This window comes from Hyperolius riggenbachi, chromosome 5 (assembly GCF_040937935.1).
Source record: "Hyperolius riggenbachi isolate aHypRig1 chromosome 5, aHypRig1.pri, whole genome shotgun sequence".
NCBI lineage: Eukaryota > Metazoa > Chordata > Amphibia > Anura > Hyperoliidae > Hyperolius > Hyperolius riggenbachi.
The window spans coordinates 134,951,201-134,975,840 of record NC_090650.1 but is presented as its reverse complement, the minus strand read 5'-3'; positions in this window follow the sequence as shown (position 1 = coordinate 134,975,840).

Below are 24,640 nucleotides of genomic sequence, written 5' to 3'. Positions count from 1 at the left end.
TAGAACTAAGGAGCATATTTAAAATGATTTAAATATGCCCCCAGGTTCTAAATATGGCCTCCTCCTCCCCACAGCCATACCAATCCTCACCAAAAAGTTACAAAGTACAGAAGCGCAGACAAAACAAAAAAGATGCAGGCCGACAATCGTAATATACCAATTGCACTAGCAAACACCCGGCAATGAAATGTACATGTTCATGGCGTTGTTGTTGCTATTGGCAAAATGTGCACGATACACTTTTTGAATATAAACATGCCTAATACAAGAGGTCCCTAATTAGTTGATCTCCCTCCAAGATAGTTTATTATATTATTTTTTGGCAGAATACTTTGGCTAATCCAATTGGCTAAAAGTAAATCACATTTTGGCCAATAGGACTGTAAGCCGGCCCACCATGGCAAGGTAGACTCTTAGGGCGGGTTGGGGGAAGAGAGTGTGAGAGGTATTGGGGATGGCGGTTTTGAAGAGAGATAAAAGGGATAGCTGGTCATCATGGGTACCACTCTTACACCCCTAAGTAAAAAGTCTGGAAACACGATGACCACCTGATAAATAATTGGGATCCATCTGGTTCCCTTTAGGCCTGGTTCAACATTGGGATTGCAAAAGGCAAATCGCAATCGCCTATGGAGTGTGATTGCATTTTTACCAAGCAATTGTGGCTCCATGTTGCAGTGATTACGTTTTTTCAGTCTCATTCCACAGAATGAGAACGGCACTCTAACTGCCACTGAAATGTTGCACGCAGTGCACCTTTACGATATAAGCACATTTCAGGCACTGCAAGGATTTACCACAGTGCTTTGCTGAATACTGGCTATCAGCAAAGAGCAGAAACGCTCCCCACCAAAAGCACACGAAGTGTGAAGTGGCCCTTGAGAGAATTTTGATTGGTGATTACAAATTGTTGCAAACTGCATTGTAGAACTCAGGAGCATATTTAAAATGATTTAAATATACCCCCAAGTTCTAAATATGGCCTCCTCCTCCCCACAGCCATACCAATCCTCACCAAAAAGTTACAAAGCACAGAAGCGCAAACAAAACAAAAAAGATGCAGGCCGACAATCGTAATTTACCAATTGCACTAGCAAAAACCCGGCAATGAAATTTACATGTTCATGGCCTTGTTGTTGCTATTGGCAAAATGGGCACGATACACTTTTTGAATATAAACATGCCTAATACAAGAGGTCCCTAATTAGTTGATCTCCCTCTAAGATAGTTTATCATATTCTTTTTTGGCAGAGTACTTTGGCTAATCCAATTGGCCAAAAGTAAATCACATTTTGGCCAATAGGATTATAAGCCGGCCCACCATGGCAAGGTAGACTCTTAGGGCAGGTTGGGGGAAGGGAGTGTGAGAGGTATTGGGGATGGCGGTTTTGAAGAGGGATAAGGGTGATAGGTGGTCATCATGGGTACCACTCTTAAACCCCCAAGTGAAAAGTCTGGAAACACGATGACCACCTGATAAATAATTGGGATCCATCTGGTTCCCTTTAGGCCTGGTTCAACATTGTGATCGCAAAAGGCAAATCGCAATCGCCTATGGAGTGTGATTGCATTTTTACCAAGCAATTGTGGCTCCATGTTGCAGTGATTACGTTTTTCAGTCTCATTCCACAGAATGAGAATGGCACTCTAACTGCCACTGAAATGTTGCACACAATGCACCTTTGCGATATAAGCACACTTCAGGCACTGCAAGGATTTACCACAGTGCTTTGCTGAATACCGGCTATCAGCAAAGAGCAGAAACGCTCCCCACCAAAAGCACACCAAGTGTGAACTGGCCCTTGAGAGAATTTGATTGGTGATTACAAATTGTTGCAACCTGCAGTGTAGAACTCAGGAGCATATTTAAAATGATTTAAATATACCCCCAAGTTCTAAATATGGCCTCCTCCTCCCCACAGCCATACCAATCCTCACCAAAAAGTTACAAAGCACAGAAGCGCAAACAAAACAAAAAAGATGCAGGCCGACAATCGTAATATACCAATTGCACTAGCAAAAACCCGGCAATGAAATTTACATGTTCATGGCCTTGTTGTTGCTATTGGCAAAATGTGCACGATACACTTTTTGAATATAAACATGCCTAATACAAGAGGTCCCTAATTAGTTGATCTCCCTCCAAGATAGTTTATTATATTATTTTTTGGCAGAATACTTTGGCTAATCCAATTGGCTAAAAGTAAATCACATTTTGGCCAATAGGACTGCAAGCCGGCCCACCATGGCAAGGTAGACTCTTAGGGCGGGTTGGGGGAAGAGAGTGTGAGAGGTATTGGGGATGGCGGTTTTGAAGAGAGATAAAAGGGATAGCTGGTCATCATGGGTACCACTCTTACACCCCCAAGTAAAAAGTCTGGAAACACGATGACCACCTGATAAATAATTGGGATCCATCTGGTTCCCTTTAGGCCAGGTTCAACATTGGGATTGCAAAAGGCAAATCGCAATCGCCTATGGAGTGTGATTGCATTTTTACCAAGCAATTGTGGCTCGATGTTGCAGTGATTACGTTTTTCGAGTCTCACTCCACAGAATGAGAACGGCACTGTAACTGCCACTGAAATGTTGCACGCAGTGCACCTTTACGATATAAGCACATTTCAGGCACTGCAAGGATTTACCACAGTGCTTTGCTGAATACTGGCTATCAGCAAAGAGCAGAAACGCTCCCCACCAAAAGCACACGAAGTGTGAAGTGGCCCTTGAGAGAATTTTGATTGGTGATTACAAATTGTTGCAACCTGCAGTGTAGAGCTCAGGAGTATATTTAAAATGATTTATATATACCCCCAAGTTCTAAATATGGCCTCCTCCACCCCACAGCCATACCAATCCTCACCAAAAAGTTACAAAGCACAGAAGCGCAAACAAAACAAAAAAGATGCAGGCCGACAATGGTAATTCTGGAAAATACCAATTGCACTAGCAAAAACCCGGCAATGCAATTTACATGTTCATGGCCTTGCTGTTGCTATTGGCAAAATGGGCACGATACACTTTTTGAATATAAACATGCCTAATACAAGAGGTCCCTAATTAGTTGATCTCCCTCTAAGATAGTTTATTATATTCTTTTTTGGCAGAGTACTTTGGCTAATCCAATTGGCTAAAAGTAAATCACATTTTGGCCAATAGGATTATAAGCCGGCCACCATGGAAAGGTAGACTCTTAGGGCAGGTTGGGGGAAGGGAGTGTGAGAGGTATTGGGGATGGCGGTTTTGAAGAGGGATAAGGGGGATAGGTGGTCATCATGGGTACCACTCTGAAACCCCCAAGTGAAAAGTCTGGAAACACGATGACCACCTGATAAATAATTGGGATCCATCTGGTTCCCTTTAGGCCTGGTTGAACATTGTGATCGCAAAAGGCAAATCGCAATCGCCTATGGAGTGTGATTGCATTTTTACCAAGCAATTGTGGCTCCATGTTGCAGTGATTACGTTTTTTCAGTCTCATTCCACAGAATGAGAACGGCACTCTAACTGCCACTGAAATGTTGCACGCAATGCACCTTTGCGATATAAGCACACTTCAGGCACTGCAAGGATTTACCACAGTGCTTTGCTGAATACTGGCTATCAGCAAAGAGCAGAAACGCTCCCCACCAAAAGCACACCAAGTGTGAACTTGCCCTTGAGAGAATTTGATTGGTGATTACAAATTGTTGCAACCTGCTGTGTAGAACTCAGGAGCATATTTAAAATGATTTAACTATACCCCCAAGTTCTAAATATGGCCTCCTCCTCCCCACAGCCATACCAATCCTCACCAAAAAGTTACAAAGCACAGAAGCGCAAACAAAACAAAAAAGATGCAGGCCGACAATCGTAATTTACCAATTGCACTAGCAAAAACCCGGCAATGAAATTTACATGTTCATGGCCTTGTTGTTGCTATTGGCAAAATGGGCACGATACACTTTTTGAATATAAACATGCCTAATACAAGAGGTCCCTAATTAGTTGATCTCCCTCTAAGATAGTTTATCATATTATTTTTTGGCAGAGTACTTTGGCTAATCCAATTGGCTAAAAGTAAATCACATTTTGGCCAATAGGATTATAAGCCGGCCCACCATGGCAAGGTAGACTCTTAGGGCAGGTTGGGGGAAGGGAGTGTGAGAGGTATTGGGGATGGCGGTTTTGAAGAGGGATAAGGGTGATAGGTGGTCATCATGGGTACCACTCTTAAACCCCCAAGTGAAAAGTCTGGAAACACGATGACCACCTGATAAATAATTGGGATCCATCTGGTTCCCTTTAGGCCTGGTTCAACATTGTGATCGCAAAAGGCAAATCGCAATCGCCTATGGAGTGTGATTGCATTTTTATTAAGCAATTGTGGCTCCATGTTGCAATGATTACGTTTTTTCAGTCTCATTCCACAGAATGAGAACGGCACTCTAACTGCCACTGAAATGTTGCATGCAATTCACCTTTGCGATATAAGCACACATGAGGCACTGCAAGGATTTACCACAGTGCTTTGCTAAATACTGGCTATCAGCAAAGAGCAGAAACGCTCCCCACCAAAAGCACACCAAGTGTGAACTTGCCCTTGAGAGAATTTGATTGGTGATTACAAATTGTTGCAACCTGCAGTGTAGAACTAAGGAGCATACTTAAAATGATTTAAATATACCCCCAAGTTCTAAATATGGCCTCCTCCTCCCCACAGCCATACCAATCCTCACCAAAAAGTTACAAAGCACAGAAGCGCAAACAAAACAAAAAAGATGCAGGCCGACAATCGTAATTTACCAATTGCACTAGCAAAAACCCGGCAATGAAATTTACATGTTCATGGCCGTGTTGTTGCTATTGGCAAAATGTGCACGATACACTTTATGAATATAAACATGCCTAATACAAGAGGTCCCTAATTAGTTGATCTCCCTCCAAGATAGTTTATTATATTATTTTTTGGCAGAATACTTTGGCTAATCCAATTGGCTAAAAGTAAATCACATTTTGGCCAATAGGACTGTAAGCCGGCCCACCATGGCAAGGTAGACTCTTAGGGCGGGTTGGGGGAAGAGAGTGTGAGAGGTATTGGGGATGGCGGTTTTGAAGAGAGATAAAAGGGATAGCTGGTCATCATGGGTACCACTCTTACACCCCTAAGTAAAAAGTCTGGAAACACGATGACCACCTGATAAATAATTGGGATCCATCTGGTTCCCTTTAGGCCTGGTTCAACATTGGGATTGCAAAAGGCAAATCGCAATCGCCTATGGAGTGTGATTGCATTTTTACCAAGCAATTGTGGCTCCATGTTGCAGTGATTACGTTTTTCGAGTCTCATTCCACAGAATGAGAACGGCACTGTAACTGCCACTGAAATGTTGCACGCAGTGCACCTTTACGATATAAGCACATTTCAGGCACTGCAAGGATTTACCACAGTGCTTTGCTGAATACTGGCTATCAGCAAAGAGCAGAAACGCTCCCCACCAAAAGCACACGAAGTGTGAAGTGGCCCTTGAGAGAATTTTGATTGGTGATTACAAATTGTTGCAACCTGCAGTGTAGAGCTCAGGAGCATATTTAAAATGATTTATATATACCCCCAAGTTCTAAATATGGCCTCCTCCACCCCACAGCCATACCAATCCTCACCAAAAAGTTACAAAGCACAGAAGCGCAAACAAAAGAAAAAAGATGCAGGCCGACAAAATCGTGATTCTGGAAAATACCAATTGCACTAGCAAATACCCGGCAATGCAATTTACATGTTCATGGCCTTGCTGTTGCTATTGGCAAAATGGGCACGATACACTTTTTGAATATAAACATGCCTAATACAAGAGGTCCCTAATTAGTTGATCTCCCTCTAAGATAGTTTATCATATTCTTTTTTGGCAGAGTACTTTGGCTAATCCAATTGGCTAAAAGTAAATCACATTTTGGCCAATAGGATTATAAGCCGGCCACCATGGCAAGGTAGACTCTTAGGGCAGGTTGGGGGAAGGGAGTGTGAGAGGTATTGGGGATGGCGGTTTTGAAGAGGGATAAGGGGGATAGGTGGTAATCATGGGTACCACTCTTACATCCCTAAGTAAAAAGTCTGGAAACACGATGACCACCTGATAAATAATCGGGATCCATCTGGTTCCCTTTAGGCCTGGTTCAACATTGTGATCACAAAAGGCAAATCGCAATCGCCTATGGAGTGTGATTGCATTTTTACCAAGCAATTGTGGCTCCATGTTGCAGTGATTACGTTTTTCGAGTCTCATTCCGCAGAATGAGAATGGCACTGTAACTGCCACTGAAATGTTGCACGCAATGCACCTTTACGATATAAGCACATTTCAGGCACTGCAAGGATTTACCACAGTGCTTTGCTGAATACTGGCTATCAGCAAAGAGCAGAAACGCTCCCCACCAAAAGCACACCAAGTGTGAACTGGCCCTTGAGAGAATTTGATTGGTGATTACAAATTGTTGCAACCTGCAGTGTAGAACTCAGGAGCATATTTAAAATGATTTAAATATACCCCCAAGTTCTAAATATGGCCTCCTCCTCCCCACAGCCATACCAATCCTCACCAAAAAGTTACAAAGCACAGAAGCGCAAACAAAACAAAAAAGATGCAGGCCGACAAAATCGTGATTCTGGAAAATACCAATTGCACTAGCAAATACCCGGCAATGCAATTTACATGTTCATGGCCTTGCTGTTGCTATTGGCAAAATGGGCACGATACACTTTTTGAATATAAACATGCCTAATACAAGAGGTCCCTAATTAGTTGATCTCCCTCTAAGATAGTTTATCATATTCTTTTTTGGCAGAGTACTTTGGCTAATCCAATTGGCTAAAAGTAAATCACATTTTGGCCAATAGGATTATAAGCCGGCCACCATGGCAAGGTAGACTCTTAGGGCAGGTTGGGGGAAGGGAGTGTGAGAGGTATTGGGGATGGCGGTTTTGAAGAGGGATAAGGGGGATAGGTGGTCATCATGGGTACCACTCTTACATCCCTAAGTAAAAAGTCTGGAAACACGATGACCACCTGATAAATAATCGGGATCCATCTGGTTCCCTTTAGGCCTGGTTCAACATTGTGATCACAAAAGGCAAATCGCAATCGCCTATGGAGTGTGATTGCATTTTTACCAAGCAATTGTGGCTCCATGTTGCAGTGATTACGTTTTTCGAGTCTCATTCCGCAGAATGAGAATGGCACTGTAACTGCCACTGAAATGTTGCACGCAATGCACCTTTACGATATAAGCACATTTCAGGCACTGCAAGGATTTACCACAGTGCTTTGCTGAATACCGGCTATCAGCAAAGAGCAGAAACGCTCCCCACCAAAAGCACACCAAGTGTGAACTGGCCCTTGAGAGAATTTGATTGGTGATTACAAATTGTTGCAACCTGCAGTGTAGAACTCAGGAGCATATTTAAAATGATTTAAATATACCCCCAAGTTCTAAATATGGCCTCCTCCTCCCCACAGCCATACCAATTCTCACCAAAAAGTTACAAAGCACAGAAGCGCAAACAAAACAAAAAAAGATGCAGGCCGACAATGGTAATTCTGGAAAATACCAATTGCACTAGCAAAAACCCGGCAATGCAATTTACATGTTCATGGCTTTGCTGTTGCTATTGGCAAAATGTGCACAATACACTTTTTGAATATAAACATGCCTAATACAAGAGGTCCCTAATTAGTTGATCTCCCTCTATGATAGTTTATTATATTCTTTTTTGGCAGAGTACTTTGGCTAATCCAATTGGCTAAAAGTAAATCACATTTTGGCCAATAGGATTATAAGCCGGCCACCATGGCAAGGTAGACTCTTAGGGCAGGTTGGGGGAAGGGAGTGTGAGAGGTATTGGGGATGGCGGTTTTGAAGAGGGATAAGGGGGATAGGTGGTCATCATGGGTACCACTCTTACACCCCCAAGTGAAAAGTCTGGAAACACGATGACCACCTGATAAATAATTGGGATCCATCTGGTTCCCTTTAGGCCTGGTTCAACATTGTGATCACAAAAGGCAAATCGCAATCGCCTATGGAGTGTGATTGCATTTTTACCAAGCAATTGTGGCTCCATGTTGCAGTGATTACATTTTTTCAGTCTCATTCCACAGAATGAGAACGGCACTCTAACTGCCACTGAAATGTTGCACGCAATGCACCTTTGCGATATAAGCACACTTCAGGCACTGCAAGGATTTACCACAGTGCTTTGCTGAATACTGGCTATCAGCAAAGAGCAGAAACGCTCCCCACCAAAAGCACACCAAGTGTGAACTGGCCCTTGAGAGAATTTGATTGGTGATTACAAATTGTTACAACCTGCAGTGTAGAACTCAGGAGAATATTTAAAATGATTTAAATATACCCCCAAGTTCTAAATATGGCCTCCTCCTCCCCACAGCCATACCAATCCTCACCAAAAAGTTACAAAGCACAGAAGCGCAAACAAAACAAAAAAAGATGCAGGCCGACAATGGTAATTCTGGAAAATACCAATTGCACTAGCAAAAACCCGGCAATGCAATTTACATGTTCATGGCTTTGCTGTTGCTATTGGCAAAATGTGCACAATACACTTTTTGAATATAAACATGCCTAATACAAGAGATCCCTAATTAGTTGATCTCCCTCCAAGATAGTTTATTATATTATTTTTTGGCAGAATACTTTGGCTAATTCAATTGGCTAAAAGTAAATCACATTTTGGCCAATAGGATTATAAGCCGGCCACCATGGCAAGGTAGACTCTTAGGGCAGGTTGGGGGAAGGGAGTGTGAGAGGTATTGGGGATGGCGGTTTTGAAGAGGGATAAGGGGGATAGGTGGTCATCATGGGTACCACTCTTAAACCCCCAAGTGAAAAGTCTGGAAACTTGATGACCACCTGATAAATAATTGGGATCCATCTGGTTCCCTTTAGGCCTGGTTCAACATTGTGATCGCAAAAGGCAAATCGCAATCGCCTATGGAGTGTGATTGCATTTTTACCAAGCAATTGTGGCTCCATGTTGCAGTGATTACGTTTTTTTCAGTCTCATTCCACAGAATGAGAACGGCACTCTAACTGCCACTGAAATGTTGCACGCAATGCACCTTTGCGATATAAGCACACTTCAGGCACTGCAAGGATTTACCACAGTGCTTTGCTAAATACTGGCTATCAGCAAAGAGCAGAAATGCTCCCCACCAAAAGCACACCAAGTGTGAACATGCCCTTGAGAGAATTTGATTGGTGATTACAAATTGTTGCAACCTGCAGTGTAGAACTAAGGAGCATATTTAAAATGATTTAAATATACCCCCAAGTTCTAAATATGGCCTCCTCCTCCCCACAGCCATACCAATCCTCACCAAAAAGTTACAAAGCACAGAAGCGCAAACAAAACAAAATAGATGCAGGCCGACAATCGTAATATACCAATTGCACTAGCAAAAACCCGGCAATGAAATTTACATGTTCATGGCCTTGTTGTTGCTATTGGCAAAATGTGCACAATACACTTTTTGAATATAAACATGCCTAATACAAGAGGTCCCTAATTAGTTGATCTCCCTCCAAGATAGTTTATTATATTATTTTTTGGCAGAATACTTTGGCTAATCCAATTGGCTAAAAGTAAATCACATTTTGGCCAATAGGACTGTAAGCCGGCCCACCATGGCAAGGTAGACTCTTAGGGCGGGTTGGGGGAAGAGAGTGTGAGAGGTATTGGGGATGACGGTTTTGAAGAGAGATAAAAGGGATAGCTGGTCATCATGGGTACCACTCTTACACCCCTAAGTAAAAAGTCTGGAAACACGATGACCACCTGATAAATAATTGGGATCCATCTGGTTCCCTTTAGGCCTGGTTGAACATTGGGATTGCAAAAGGCAAATCGCAATCGCCTATGGAGTGTGATTGCATTTTTACCAAGCAATTGTGGCTCCATGTTGCAGTGATTACGTTTTTCGAGTCTCATTCCACAGAATGAGAACGGCACTGTAACTGCCACTGAAATGTTGCACGCAGTGCACCTTTACGATATAAGCACATTTGAGGCACTGCAAGGATTTACCACAGTGCTTTGCTGAATACTGGCTATCAGCAAAGAGCAGAAACGCTCCCCACCAAAAGCACACGAAGTGTGAAGTGGCCCTTGAGAGAATTTTGATTGGTGATTACAAATTGTTGCAACCTGCAGTGTAGAGCTCAGGAGCATATTTAAAATGATTTATATACACCCCCAAGTTCTAAATATGGCCTCCTCCACCCCACAGCCATACCAATCCTCACCAAAAAGTTACAAAGCACAGAAGCGCAAACAAAACAGAAAAGATGCAGGCCGACATAATCGTGATTCTGGAAAATACCAATTGCAAAGCAAATAACCGGCAATGCAATTTACATGTTCATGGCCTTGCTGTTGCTATTGGCAAAATGGGCACGATACACTTTTTGAATATAAACATGCCTAATACAAGAGGTCCCTAATTAGTTGATCTCCCTCTAAGATAGTTTATTATATTCTTTTTTGGCAGAGTACTTTGGCTAATCCAATTGGCTAAAAGTAAATCACATTTTGGCCAATAGGATTATAAGCCGGCCACCATGGCAAGGTAGACTCTTAGGGCAGGTTGGGGGAACGGAGTGTGAGAGGTATTGGGGATGGCGGATTTGAAGAGGGATAAGGGGGATAGGTGGTCATCATGGGTACCACTCTTACATTCCCAAGTGAAAAGTCTGGAAACACGATGACCACCTGATAAATAATCGGGATCCATCTGGTTCCCTTTAGGCCTGGTTCAACATTGTGATCACAAAAGGCAAATCGCAATCGCCTATGGAGTGTGATTGCATTTTTACCAAGCAATTGTGGCTCCATGTTGCAGTGATTACGTTTTTTCAGTCTCATTCCACAGAATGAGAACGGCACTCTAACTGCCACTGAAATGTTGCACGCAATGCACCTTTGCGATATAAGCACACTTCAGGCACTGCAAGGATTTACCACAGTGCTTTGCTGAATACTGGCTATCAGCAAAGAGCAGAAACGCTCCCCACCAAAAGCACACCAAGTGTGAACTTGCCCTTGAGAGAATTTGATTGGTGATTACAAATTGTTGCAACCTGCAGTGTAGAACTCAGGAGCATATTTAAAATGATTTAAATATACCCCCAAGTTCTAAATATGGCCTCCTCCTTTCCACAGCCATACCAATCCTCACCAAAAAGTTACAAAGCACAGAAGCGCAAACAAAACAAAAAAGATGCAGGCCGACAATCGTAATTTACCAATTGCACTAGCAAAAACCCGGCAATGAAATTTACATGTTCATGGCCTTGTTGTTGCTATTGGCAAAATGTGCACGATACACTTTTTGAATATAAACATGCCTAATACAAGAGGTCCCTAATTAGTTGATCTCCCTCTAAGATAGTTTATCATATTCTTTTTTGGCAGAGTACTTTGGCTAATCCAATTGGCTAAAAGTAAATCACATTTTGGCCAATAGGATTATAAGCCGGCCACCATGGCAAGGTAGACTCTTAGGGCAGGTTGGGGGAAGGGAGTGTGAGAGGTATTGGGGATGGCGGTTTTGAAGAGGGATAAGGGGGATAGGTGGTCATCATGGGTACCACTCTTACATCCCCAAGTGAAAAGTCTGGAAACACGATGACCACCTGATAAATAATCGGGATCCATCTGGTTCCCTTTAGGCCTGGTTCAACATTGTGATCACAAAAGGCAAATCGCAATCGCCTATGGAGTGTGATTGCATTTTTACCAAGCAATTGTGGCTCCATGTTGCAGTGATTACGTTTTTTCAGTCTCATTCCACAGAATGAGAACGGCACTCTAACTGCCACTGAAATGTTGCACGCATTGCACCTTTGCGATATAAGCACACTTCAGGCACTGCAAGGATTTACCACAGTGCTTTGCTGAATACTGGCTATCAGCAAAGAGCAGAAACGCTCCCCACCAAAAGCACACCAAGTGTGAACTTGCCCTTGAGAGAATTTGATTGGTGATTACAAATTGTTGCAACCTGCAGTGTAGAACTCAGGAGCATATTTAAAATGATTTAAATATACCCCCAAGTTCTAAATATGGCCTCCTCCTCCCCACAGCCATACCAATCCTCACCAAAAAGTTACAAAGCACAGAAGCGCAAACAAAACAAAAAAGATGCAGGCCGACAATCGTAATTTACCAATTGCACTAGCAAAAACCCGGCAATGAAATTTACATGTTCATGGCCTTGTTGTTGCTATTGGCAAAATGTGCACGATACACTTTTTGAATATAAACATGCCTAATACAAGAGGTCCCTAATTAGTTGATCTCCCTCTAAGATAGTTTATCATATTCTTTTTTGGCAGAGTACTTTGGCTAATCCAATTGGCTAAAAGTAAATCACATTTTGGCCAATAGGATTATAAGCCGGCCACCATGGCAAGGTAGACTCTTAGGGCAGGTTGGGGGAAGGGAGTGTGAGAGGTATTGGGGATGGCGGTTTTGAAGAGGGATAAGGGGGATAGGTGGTCATCATGGGTACCACTCTTACACCCCCAAGTGAAAAGTCTGGAAACACGATGACCACCTGATAAATAATTGGGATCCATCTGGTTCCCTTTAGGCCTGGTTCAACATTGTGATCACAAAAGGCAAATCACAATCGCCTATGGAGTGTGATTGCATTTTTACCAAGCAATTGTGGCTCCATGTTGCAGTGATTACGTTTTTTCAGTCTCATTCCACAGAATGAGAACGGCACTCTAACTGCCACTGAAATGTTGCACGCAATGCACCTTTGCGATATAAGCACACTTCAGGCACTGCAAGGATTTACCACAGTGCTTTGCTAAATACTGGCTATCAGCAAAGAGCAGAAACGCTCCCCACCAAAAGCACACCAAGTGTGAACTGGCCCTTGAGAGAATTTGATTGGTGATTACAAATTGTTACAACCTGCAGTGTAGAACTCAGGAGCATATTTAAAATGATTTAAATATACCCCCAAGTTCTAAATATGGCCTCCTCCTCCCCACAGCCATACCAATTCTCACCAAAAAGTTACAAAGCACAGAAGCGCAAACAAAACAAAAAAAGATGCAGGCCGACAATGGTAATTCTGGAAAATACCAATTGCACTAGCAAAAACCCGGCAATGCAATTTACATGTTCATGGCTTTGCTGTTGCTATTGGCAGAATGTGCACAATACACTTTTTGAATATAAACATGCCTAATACAAGAGGTCCCTAATTAGTTGATCTGCCTCCAAGATAGTTTATTATATTATTTTTTGGCAGAATACTTTGGCTAATTCAATTGGCTAAAAGTAAATCACATTTTGGCCAATAGGATTATAAGCCGGCCACCATGGCAAGGTAGACTCTTAGGGGAGGTTGGGGGAAGGGAGTGTGAGAGGTATTGGGGATGGCGGTTTTGAAGAGGGATAAGGGGGATAGGTGGTCATCATGGGTACCACTCTTAAACCCCCAAGTGAAAAGTCTGGAAACACGATGACCACCTGATAAATAATTAGGATCCATCTGGTTCTCTTTAGTCCTGGTTCAACATTGTGATCACAAAAGGCAAATCGCAATCGCCTATGGAGTGTGATTGCATTTTTACCAAGCAATTGTGGCTCCATGTTGCAGTGATTACGTTTTTTCAGTCTCATTTCACAGAATGAGAACGGCACTCTAACTGCCACTGAAATGTTGCACGCAATGCACCTTTGCGATATAAGCACACTTCAGGCACTGCAAGGATTTACCACAGTGCTTTGCTAAATACTGGCTATCAGCAAAGAGCAGAAACGCTCCCCACCAAAAGCACACCAAGTGTGAACTTGCCCTTGAGAGAATTTGATTGGTGATTACAAATTGTTGCAACCTGCAGTGTAGAACTAAGGAGCATATTTAAAATGATTTAAATATACCCCCAAGTTCTAAATATGGCCTCCTCCTCCCCACAGCCATACCAATCCTCACCAAAAAGTTACAAAGCACAGAAGCGCAAACAAAACAAAAAAGATGCAGGCCGACAATCGTAATATACCAATTGCACTAGCAAAAACCCGGCAATGAAATTTACATGTTCATGGCCTTGTTGTTGCTATTGGCAAAATGTGCACGATACACTTTTTGAATATAAACATGCCTAATACAAGAGGTCCCTAATTAGTTGATCTCCCTCCAAGATAGTTTATTATATTATTTTTTGGCAGAATACTTTGGCTAATCCAATTGGCTAAAAGTAAATCACATTTTGGCCAATAGGACTGTAAGCCGGCCCACCATGGCAAGGTAGACTCTTAGGGCGGGTTGGGGGAAGAGAGTGTGAGAGGTATTGGGGATGGCGGTTTTGAAAAGAGATAAAAGGGATAGCTGGTCATCATGGGTACCACTCTTACACCCCTAAGTAAAAAGTCTGGAAACACGATGACCACCTGATAAATAATTGGGATCCATCTTGTTCCCTTTAGGCCTGGTTCAACATTGGGATTGCAAAAGGCAAATCGCAATCGCCTATGGAGTGTGATTGCATTTTTACCAAGCAATTGTGGCTCCATGTTGCAGTGATTACGTTTTTTCAGTCTCATTCCACAGAATGAGAACGGCACTCTAACTGCCACTGAAATGTTGCACGCAATGCACCTTTGCGATATAAGCACATTTCAGGCACTGCAAGGATTTACCACAGTGCTTTGCTGAATACTGGCTATCAGCAAAGAGCAGAAACGCTCCCCACCAAAAGCACACGAAGTGTGAAGTGGCCCTTGAGAGAATTTTGATTGGTGATTACAAATTGTTGCAACCTGCAGTGTAGAACTCAGGAGCATATTTAAAATGATTTAAATATACCCCCAAGTTCTAAATATGGCCTCCTCCTCCCCACAGCCATATCAATCCTCACCAAAAAGTTACAAAGCACAGAAGCGCAAACAAAACAAAAAAGATGCAGGCCGACAATCGTAATTTACCAATTGCACTAGCAAAAACCCGGCAATGAAATTTACATGTTCATGGCCTTGTTGTTGCTATTGGCAAAATGTGCACGATACACTTTTGGAATATAAACATGCCTAATACAAGAGGTCCCTAATTAGTTGATCTCCCTCTAAGATAGTTTATCATATTCTTTTTTGGCAGAGTACTTTGGCTAATCTAATTGGCTAAAAGTAAATCACATTTTGGCCAATAGGATTATAGGCCGGCCCACCATGGCAAGGTAGACTCTTAGGGCAGGTTGGGGGAAGGGAGTGTGAGAGGTATTGGGGATGGCGGTTTTGAAGAGGGATAAGGGGGATAGGTGGTCATCATGGGTACCACTCTTACACGCCCAAGTGAAAAGTCTGGAAACACGATGACCACCTGATAAATAATTGGGATCCATCTGGTTCCCTTTAGGCCTGGTTCAACATTGTGATCACAAAAGGCAAATCGCAATCGCCTATGGAGTGTGATTGCATTTTTACCAAGCAATTGTGGCTCCATGTTGCAGTGATTACGTTTTTTCAGTCTCATTCCACAGAATGAGAATGGCACTCTGCCACTGAAATGTTGCACGCAATGCACCTTTGCGATATAAGCACACTTCAGGCACTGCAAGGATTTACCACAGTGCTTTGCTGAATACTGGCTATCAGCAAAGAGCAGAAACGCTCCCCACCAAAAGCACGCCAAGTGTGAACTGGCCCTTGAGAGAATTTGATTGGTGATTACAAATTGTTACAACCTGCAGTGTAGAACTCAGGAGCATATTTAAAATGATTTAAATATACCCCCAAGTTCTAAATATGGCCTCCTCCTCCCCACAGCCATACCAATCCTCACCAAAAAGTTACAAAGCACAGAAGCGCAAACAAAACAAAAAAAGATGCAGGCCGACAATGGTAATTCTGGAAAATACCAATTGCACTAGCAAAAACCCGGCAATGCAATTTACATGTTCATGGCCTTGTTGTTGCTATTGGCAAAATGTGCACGATACACTTTTTGAATATAAACATGCCTAATACAAGAGGTCCCTAATTAGTTGATCTCCCTCCAAGATAGTTTATTATATTATTTTTTGGCAGAATACTTTGGCTAATCCAATTGGCTAAAAGTAAATCACATTTTGGCCAATAGGACTGTAAGCCGGCCCACCATGGCAAGGTAGACTCTTAGGGCGGGTTGGGGGAAGAGAGTGTGAGAGGTATTGGGGATGGCGGTTTTGAAGAGAGATAAAAGGGATAGCTGGTCATCATGGGTACCACTCTTACACCCCTAAGTAAAAAGTCTGGAAACACGATGACCACCTGATAAATAATTGGGATCCATCTGGTTCCCTTTAGGCCTGGTTCAACATTGGGATTGCAAAAGGCAAATCGCAATCGCCTATGGAGTGTGATTGCATTTTTACCAAGCAATTGTGGCTCCATGTTGCAGTGATTACGTTTTTTCAGTCTCATTCCACAAAATGAGAACGGCACTCTAACTGCCACTGAAATGTTGCACGCAATGCACCTTTGCGATATAAGCACACATGAGGCACTGCAAGGATTTACCACAGTGCTTTGCTGAATACTGGCTATCAGCAAAGAGCAGAAACGCTCCCCACCAAAAGCACACCAAGTGTGAACTGGCCCTTGAGAGAATTTGATTGGTGATTACAAATTGTTGCAACCTGCAGTGTAGAACTTAGGAGCCTATTTAAAATGATTTAAATATACCCCCAAGTTCTAAATATGGCCTCCTCCTCCCCACAGCCATACCAATTCTCACCAAAAAGTTACAAAGCACAGAAGCGCAAACAAAACAAAAAAAGATGCAGGCCGACAATGCTAATTCTGGAAAATACCAATTGCACTAGCAAAAACCCGGCAATGCAATTTACATGTTCATGGCTTTGCTGTTGCTATTGGCAAAATGTGCACAATACACTTTTGGAATATAAACATGCCTAATACAAGAGGTCCCTAATTAGTTGATCTCCCTCTATGATAGTTTATTATATTCTTTTTTGGCAGAGTACTTTGGCTAATCCAATTGGCTAAAAGTAAATCACATTTTGGCCAATAGGATTATAGGCCGGCCCACCATGGCAAGGTAGACTCTTAGGGCAGGTTGGGGGAAGGGAGTGTGAGAGGTATTGGGGGTGGCGGTTTTGAAGAGGGATAAGGGGAATAGGTGGTCATCATGGGTTCCACTCTTACACCCCCAAGTGAAAAGTCTGGAAACACGATGACCACCTGATAAATAATTGGGATCCATCTGGTTCCCTTTAGGCCTGGTTCAACATTGTGATCACAAAAGGCAAATCGCAATCGCCTATGGAGTGTGATTGCATTTTTACCAAGCAATTGTGGCTCCATGTTGCAGTGATTACGTTTTTTCAGTCTCATTCCACAGAATGAGAACGGCACTCTAACTGCCACTGAAATGTTGCACGCAATGCACCTTTGCGATATAAGCACACTTCAGGCACTGCAAGGATTTACCACAGTGCTTTGCTGAATACTGGCTATCAGCAAAGAGCAGAAATGCTCTCCACCAAAAGCACACCAAGTGTGAACTGGCCCTTGAGAGAATTTGATTGGTGATTACAAATTGTTACAACCTGCAGTGTAGAACTCAGGAGCATATTTAAAATGATTTAAATATACCCCCAAGTTCTAAATATGGCCTCCTCCTCCCCACAGCCATACCAATCCTCACCAAAAAGTTACAAAGCACAGAAGCGCAAACAAAACAAAAAAAAGATGCAGGCCGACAATGGTAATTCTGGAAAATACCAATTGCACTAGCAAAAACCAGGCAATGAAATTTACATGTTCATGGCCTTGTTGTTGCTATTGGCAAAATGTGCACGATACACTTTTTGAATATAAACATGCCTAATACAAGAGGTCCCTAATTAGTTGATCTCCCTCCAAGATAGTTTATTATATTATTTTTTGGCAGAATACTTTGGCTAATCCAATTGGCTAAAAGTAAATCACATTTTGGCCAATAGGACTGTAAGCCGGCCCACCATGGCAAGGTAGACTCTTAGGGCGGGTTGGGGGAAGAGAGTGTGAGAGGTATTGGGGATGGCGGTTTTGAAGAGAGATAAAAGGGATAGCTGGTCATCATGGGTACCACTCTTACACCCCTAAGTAAAAAGTCTGGAAACACGATGACCACCTGATAAATAATTGGGATCCATCTGGTTCCCTTTAGGCCTGGTTCAACATTGGGATTGCAAAAGGCAAATCGCAATCGCCTATGGAGTGTGATTGCATTTTTACCAAGCAATTGTGGCTCCATGTTGCAGTGATTACGTTTTTCGAGTCTCATTCCACAGAATGAGAACGGCACTGTAACTGCCACTGAAATGTTGCACGCAGTGCACCTTTACGATATAAGCACATTTCAGGCACTGCAAGGATTTACCACAGTGCTTTGCTGAATACTGGCTATCAGCAAAGAGCAGAAACGCTCCCCACCAAAAGCACACGAAGTGTGAAGTGGCCCTTGAGAGAATTTTGATTGATGATTACAAATTGTTGCAACCTGCAGTGTAGAGCTCAGGAGCATATTTAAAATGATTTATATATACCCCCAAGTTCTAAATATGGCCTCCTCCACCCAACAGCCATACCAATCCTCACCAAAAAGTTACAAAGCACAGAAGCGCAAACAAAACAAAAAAGATGCAGGCCGACAAAATCGTGATTCTGGAAAATACCAATTGCACTAGCAAATACCCGGCAATGCAATTTACATGTTCATGGCCTTGCTGTTGCTATTGGCAAAATGGGCACGATACACTTTTTGAATATAAACATGCCTAATACAAGAGGTCCCTAATTAATTGATCTCCCTCTAAGATAGTTTATCATATTCTTTTTTGGCAGAGTACTTTGGCTAATCCAATTGGCTAAAAGTAAATCACATTTTGGCCAATAGGATTATAAGCCGGCCACCATGGCAAGGTAGACTCTTAGGGCAGGTTGGGGGAAGGGAGTGTGAGAGGTATTGGGGATGGCGGATTTGAAGAGGGATAAGGGGGATAGGTGGTCATCATGGGTACCACTCTTACATCCCCAAGTGAAAAGTCTGGAAACACGATGACCACCTGATAAATAATCGGGATCCATCTGGTTCCCTTTAGGCCTGGTTCAACATTGTGATCACAAAAGGCAAATCGCAATCGCCTATGGAGTGTGATTGCATTTTTACCAAGCAATTGTGGCTCCATGTTGCAGTGATTACGTTTTTTCAGTCTCATTCCACAGAATGAGAACGGCACTCTAACTGCCACTGAAATGTTGCACGCAATGCACCTTTGCGATATAAGCACACTTCAGGCACTGCAAGGATTTACCACAGTGCTTTGCTGAATACTGGCTATCAGCAAAGAGCAGAAACGCTCCCCACCAAAAGCACTCCAAGTGTAAACTTGCCCTTGAGAGAATTTGATTGGTGATTACAAATTGTTGCAACCTGCAGTGTAGAACTCAGGAGCATATTTAAAATGATTTAAATATACCCCCAAGTTCTAAATATGGCCTCCTCCTCCCCACAGCCATACCAATCCTCACCAAAAAGTTACAAAGCACAGAAGCGCAAACAAAACAAAAAAGATGCAGGTCGGCAATCGTAATTTACCAATTGCACTAGCAAAAACCCGGCAATGAAATTTACATGTTCATGGCCTTGTTGTTGCTATTGGCAAAATGTGCACGATACACTTTTTGAATATAAACATGCCTAATACAAGAGGTCCCTAATTAGTTGATCTCCCTCTAAGATAGTTTATCATATTCTTTTTTGGCAGAGTACTTTGGCTAATCCAATTGGCTAAAAGTAAATCACATTTCGGCCAATAGGATTATAAGCCGGCCCACCATGGCAAGATAGACTCTTAGGGCAGGTTGGGGGAAGGGAGTGTGAGAGGTATTGGGGATGGCGGTTTTGAAGAGGGATAAGGGGGATAGGTGGTCATCATGGGTACCACTCTTAAACCCCCAAGTGAAAAGTCTGGAAACACGATGACCACCTGATAAATAATTGGGATCCATCTGGTTCCCTTTAGGCCTGGTTCAACATTGTGATCACAAAAGGCAAATCGCAATCGCCTATGGAGTGTGATTGCATTTTTACCAAGCAATTGTGGCTCCATGTTGCAGTGATTATGTTTTTTCAGTCTCATTCCACAGAATGAGAACGGCACTCTAACTGCCACTGAAATGTTGCACGCAATGCACCTTTGCGATATAAGCACACTTCAGGCACTGCAAGGATTTACCACAGTGCTTTGCTAAATACTGGCTATCAGCAAAGAGCAGAAACGCTCCCCACCAAAAGCACACCAAGTGTGAACTTGCCCTTGAGAGAATTTGATTGGTGATTACAAATTGTTGCAACCTGCAGTGTAGAACTAAGGAGCATATTTAAAATGATTTAAATATACCCCCAAGTTCTAAATATGGCCTCCTCCTCCCCACAGCCATACCAATCCTCACCAAAAAGTTACAAAGCACAGAAGCGCAAACAAAACAAAAAAGATGCAGGCCGACAATCGTAATATACCAATTGCACTAGCAAAAACCCGGCAATGAAATTTACATGTTCATGGCCTTGTTGTTGCTATTGGCAAAATGTGCACGATACACTTTTTGAATATAAACATGCCTAATACAAGAGGTCCCTAATTAGTTGATCTCCCTCCAAGATAGTTTATTATATTATTTTTTGGCAGAATACTTTGGCTAATCCAATTGGCTAAAAGTAAATCACATTTTGGCCAATAGGACTGTAAGCCGGCCCACCATGGCAAGGTAGACTCTTAGGGCGGGTTGGGGGAAGAGAGTGTGAGAGGTATTGGGGATGGCGGTTTTGAAGAGAGATAAAAGGGATAGCTGGTCATCATGGGTACCACTCTTACACCCCTAAGTAAAAAGTCTGGAAACACGATTACCACCTGATAAATAATTGGGATCCATCTGGTTCCCTTTAGGCCTGGTTCAACATTGGGATTGCAAAAGGCAAATCGCAATCGCCTATGGAGTGTGATTGCATTTTTACCAAGCAATTGTGGCTCCATGTTGCAGTGATTACGTTTTCCGAGTCTCATTCCACAGAATGAGAACGGCACTGTAACTGCCACTGAAATGTTGCACGCAGTGCACCTTTACGATATAAGTGCATTTCAGGCACTGCAAGGATTTACCACAGTGCTTTGCTGAATACTGGCTATCAGCAAAGAGCAGAAACGCTCCCCACCAAAAGCACACGAAGTGTGAAGTGGCCCTTGAGAGAATTTTGATTGGTGATTACAAATTGTTGCAACCTGCAGTGTAGAGCTCAGGAGCATATTTAAAATGATTTATATATACCCCCAAGTTCTAAATATGGCCTCCTCCACCCCACAGCCATACCAATCCTCACCAAAAAGTTACAAAGCACAGAAGCGCAAACAAAACAAAAAAGATGCAGGCCGACAAAATCGTGATTCTGGAAAATACCAATTGCACTAGCAAATACCCGGCAATGCAATTTACATGTTCATGGCCTTGCTGTTGCTATTGGCAAAATGGGCACGATACACTTTTTGAATATAAACATGCCTAATACAAGAGGTCCCTAATTAGTTGATCTCCCTCTAAAATAGTTTATCATATTCTTTTTGGGCAGAGTACTTTGGCTAATCCAATTGGCTAAAAGTAAATCACATTTTGACCAATAGGATTATAAGCCGGCCACCATGGCAAGGTAGACTCTTAGGGCAGGTTGGGGGAAGGGAGTGTGAGAGGTATTGGTGATGGCGGATTTGAAGAGGGATAAGGGGGATAGGTGGTCATCATGGGTACCACTCTTACATCCCCAAGTGAAAAGTCTGGAAACACGATGACCACCTGATAAATAATCGGGATCCATCTGGTTCCCTTTAGGCCTGGTTCAACATTGTGATCACAAAAGGCAAATCGCAATCGCCTATGGAGTGTGATTGCATTTTTACCAAGCAATTGTGGCTCCATGTTGCAGTGATTACGTTTTTTCAGTCTCATTCCACAGAATGAGAACGGCACTCTAACTGCCACTGAAATGTTGCACGCAATGCACCTTTGCGATATAAGCACACTTCAGGCACTGCAAGGATTTACCACAGTGCTTTGCTGAATACTGGCTATCAGCAAAGAGCAGAAACGCTCCCCACCAAAAGCACACCAAGTGTGAACTTGCCCTTGAGAGAATTTGATTGGTGATTACAAATTGTTGCAATCTGCAGTGTAGAACTCAGGAGCATATTTAACCTCTTGACGACCAGCTAACGCCGATCGGCGTAAACTGGTCGTCTGCGGGCTACCATGGAAACGGCCGCTCGATCGAGCGGCCTTTCCATGTCAGTTTACGGAGGGTGTCTCCGTGAACAGCCAGAGAGCCGCCGATCGCGGCTCGCCGGCAAAATGTAAACACGCGGGGAAGGAAATCCCCGCTGTTTACATCATACGGCGCTGCTTCGCAGCAGCGCCGTAGGGCAGATCAGCGATCCCCGGCCTCTGATTGGCCGGGGATCGCCGGCATCTGATAGGCGGAAGCCTATCCTTCAATGCGCAGGACGGAACTCCGTCCTGCACATTACGGTGAGAGGGAGGGAGGGAGGTAAGGAGGCAGAGGGCGGAAATGGCTGCGGAGGGGGGCTTTGAGGAGCCCCCCCGCAAAACGCAGATGGCCGGCGGCTATCAGACCCTCCCGGCAGGACATCCCCCAAGTGGGGAAAAAAGGGGGGAAGTCTGATCGCCCTGGCATAATACTGATCTATGCTGCGGGCTGGAGAGCCCACGCAGCACAGATCAGGCAAATCACCCCTGGTCGGCAAGTGGTTAAAATGATTTAAATATACCCCCAAGTTCTAAATATGGCCTCCTCCTCCCCACAGCCATACCAATCCTCACCAAAAAGTTACAAAGCACAGAAGCACAAACAAAACAAAAAAGATGCAGGCCGACAATCGTAATTTACCAATTGCACTAGCAAAAACCCGGCAATGAAATTTACATGTTCATGGCCTTGTTGTTGCTATTGGCAAAATGTGCACGATACACTTTTTGAATATAAACATGCCTAATACAAGAGGTCCCTAATTAGTTGATCTCCCTCTAAGATAGTTTATCATATTCTTTTTTGGCAGAGTACTTTGGCTAATCCAATTGGCTAAAAGTAAATCACATTTTGGCCAATAGGATTATAAGCCGGCCCACCATGGCAAGGTAGACTCTTAGGGCAGGTTGGGGGAAGGGAGTGTGAGAGGTATTGGGGATGGCGGTTTTGAAGAGGGATAAGGGGGATAGGTGGTCATCATGGGTACCACTCTTACACCCCCAAGTGAAAAGTCTGGAAACACGATGACCACCTGATAAATAATTGGGATCCATCTGGTTCCCTTTAGGCCTGGTTCAACATTGTGATCACAAAAGGCAAATCGCAATCGCCTATGGAGTGTGATTGCATTTTTACCAAGCAATTGTGGCTCCATGTTGCAGTGATTACGTTTTTTCAGTCTCATTCCACAGAATGAGAACGGCACTCTAACTGCCACTGAAATGTTGCACGCAATGCACCTTTGCGATATAAGCACACTTCAGGCACTGCAAGGATTTACCACAGTGCTTTGCTAAATACTGGCTATCAGCAAAGAGCAGAAACGCTCCCCACCAAAAGCACACCAAGTGTGAACTGGCCCTTGAGAGAATTTGATTGGTGATTACAAATTGTTACAACCTGCAGTGTAGAACTCAGGTGAATATTTAAAATGATTTAAATATACCCCCAAGTTCTAAATATGGCCTCCTCCTCCCCACAGCCATACCAATCCTCACCAAAAAGTTACAAAGCACAGAAGCGCAAACAAAACAAAAAAAGATGCAGGCCGACAATGGTAATTCTGGAAAATACCAATTGCACTAGCAAAAACCCGGCAATGCAATTTACATGTTCATGGCTTTGCTGTTGCTATTGGCAAAATGTGCACAATACACTTTTGGAATATAAACATGCCTAATACAAGAGGTCCCTAATTAGTTGATCTCCCTCTATGATAGTTTATTATATTCTTTTTTGGCAGAGTACTTTGGCTAATCCAATTGGCTAAAAGTAAATCACATTTTGGCCAATAGGATTATAAGCCGGCCCACCATGGCAAGGTAGACTCTTAGGGCAGGTTGGGGGAAGGGAGTGTGAGAGGTATTGGGGGTGGCGGTTTTGAAGAGGGATAAGGGGAATAGGTGGTCATCATGGGTACCACTCTTACACCCCCAAGTGAAAAGTCTGGAAACACGATGACCACCTGATAAATAATTGGGATCCATCTGGTTCCCTTTAGGCCTGGTTCAACATTGTGATCACAAAAGGCAAATCGCAATCGCCTATGGAGTGTGATTGCATTTTTACCAAGCAATTGTGGCTCCATGTTGCAGTGATTACGTTTTTTCAGTCTCATTCCACAGAATGAGAACGGCACTCTAACTGCCACTGAAATGTTGCACGCAATGCACCTTTGCGATATAAGCACACTTCAGGCACTGCAAGGATTTACCACAGTGCTTTGCTGAATACTGGCTATCAGCAAAGAGCAGAAACGCTCCCCACCA